Source organism: Meleagris gallopavo, chromosome 5, assembly GCF_000146605.3.
Source record: "Meleagris gallopavo isolate NT-WF06-2002-E0010 breed Aviagen turkey brand Nicholas breeding stock chromosome 5, Turkey_5.1, whole genome shotgun sequence".
Lineage (NCBI taxonomy): Eukaryota > Metazoa > Chordata > Aves > Galliformes > Phasianidae > Meleagris > Meleagris gallopavo.
In genome coordinates, this window is record NC_015015.2 from 6,333,759 (window position 1) to 6,336,417 (window position 2,659).

Genomic DNA, 2,659 nt, shown 5'->3' on the forward strand with positions numbered 1-2,659 from the left:
ATATATATATATTTTTAAGCCTACAGAAACCAACCAATGTTAATTATTAATCAAAAGCAAAGCACCAATTTTAAGCATTTTTCAGGGAGATGTGCTCATTTAATTTCTTGCTACTGTGTATTATTTTATATCAGTAACTGTCATTCAAAGCCAACAACACTTGCACAAATGCAAGGACACTGCTCAGAGGTAACACCCCAACACACCACAAAAGCCCTAACAAAAACACTGAACGCATCAGCAGTGCAATCTTGTCATCTTCCTATGTTACTGCCTTTTTCTTTTTGCCCACCCAAACACTCCCTACTGACATAAGTTACAGTGTTTTATATTGTACCACTAGCAGTTCAGAAAAGAGGAATCCCTGTCAGTACTCTGTGGTTTAATCCCCGCAGGAAAGAATACCTTAGGAATATACAATGGGACAAGAACCCCACACTTTGTTTCAAGCCCATGGATACCAAGGAAATCACTAAAGATCATTTTGTTTCACAGTGTTCTTATTTCTTAGCCTTTGTGGACGAACATAAAAAGCAGTTCCATCTTCTTGTGTTTCTTGCTAACCTCTTATATGGGAGAGGTGGGAGAAATCACATGGATAAGTAACTCCTTAGTTCTGTAGAAATATCTGGAAAGGTGAGGTGAAAAAAGCCCACTAATGGAATGAGAAACGTAGTTAATAAAAACTAACACACATTTTAGAACAATACACTGTCAAACAAAGGTTTTAAAATGCAGACTAAAATGTCCTTACTTATCATGATCTTGGTCATCAATCTGGAATGTAAGTTTTCTGTTCTCACTAGTGTCTCAAGGTTGCTGTGAATTAATTGTGTGCTTCCTTCAGTCCTCATTACAGTCTTTGACACAAGAATGAGTTTTCACAGAAGTGAATGTTAGGATATTCTGATTCTCATTGAATATTCTCATTAATCCATTCTTAGGACAAAGATAATGATAAAGAATAAGCACAGATATTAATTATTTTATTTCTTATGGCAATCCAGGGGATGTAATGAGAATGAAATGATTGCCTCTTTTTGGTTCTAAAGTAAGGGTTTTTAAGGATAGAAAAATATTCAAAATTAATTTATTCTTGTAATTAAACAGTGATAAGACCAGGAGCTTAAAACACATCACATTAATTCATTCTCAATGCCATTTTAAGGGCCCAAACCTGTACGTGTCAATTAGAGTGAGAAGGAGAATACAGGTCAGTGGAGAATAGAGCATCACAATTTTTTTAAAAAATATATACTGAAATTAATAAACAATTGTAATAGTCCTAAAATAGCAGCAAGACATAATGACTACTTAGACCATCTCTCTTTGCATTTCTATTCATTTACAACAGGACTTCTGTACTGGAAGCTGTGCATTATTACAGTTCTTTCAAAGCTAAAGCTATCATAATCATTTTTGAGAGGCTTAAAGTAAAATCCATCCAGCTTTCATGAAAAAAACATGCTTGAGAAAGCAAACACTGGTCATGGGGCACATACTATAACCTACAGGAAAGGCATTAAGGAACCCTAGGCTGTTCAGATTGTTCAGGAGAAAACAAAGACTTGAACTCTCAACAGCTAACAAATACAGCTCTCTCAGCCCATCTTCATAGCAGAGGTGCTCCAGCACTCTGATCATCTTTGCAGCCCTCCTCTGGTCCCTTTCCAACAACACCACATCTTTCTTGTGTTGGGGTTGCAGTTCTCTAAATAGGGCCTCATCAACCTTTTCTTTGGTAGGTTCTTACCTTTTTCAATTAAGCTTGTATTCAATGGTTAGAAGATCTTAAATCTGTCTTTTTACTCAGCTTTGATTTCAGTGAGCTTTGCAGAATGAAGATGAGGATAATACATTGATTTTTCCTAGCCTAGGAAATTCTAAAAGGAAGGAATTCTTTTCCTAATCAGTACACACATTGTATCCAATTTTATTTTGGCTTTGTTTGTATTTTTATGAATATTGTAGCAGACTAGTCAAGGAATGGGAATATTCACCTATTTATTAAATTTGAAGTTTGATACATTAATACTAGAAGCAGTGAAAGCCTTCAAGGCACTCTTAGACGTTTATGTAATACTGCATTCAACAGTGTCTTATTCACATTAAGATCTCGATTCTCAGATTTTTTTCATCCAGTTGGAAAACAGGGTTGCAATGGTTACTCCAAACAACTCAAACATCAATTTGTACAGTCTAGGCATTTGCAATGAGTAAACCACAGATCAAGAAATTACTTTCCAAATAATGTCTAATTGTGAAAGAAACACACTACTTTGCAGCAAGAAGAGGGGTGGAAACTTTCTAAGTACTGGCTATTCATTCTCCCAGCTTTGCATTCATATCGCAAATTTCCCCAATTTCTAAACAATGCGGATGTGATATTACCTCACTGACTGCAATTTGAAATGTCTTCCATCACACCAAAGGTGAAAGTAGTCTTATGTCTTTTCATATATTCTATTCCTAGTCAGAGTGTCTTGGGAAGGCATTGAGTGCTTTCTTACAGTATTGTAGCACTAACTAGGGGAGGCCAAAAGAAAGGAAAAAACAAACCTCTGGGAGCTGGCAGAGAATTCACTGGGACAGGTAAAAGCTTAGAAGATTTTGCAAGAGTAAAGGCAATAGACTACGAGAAACTTTTTTTTCTTTTTTC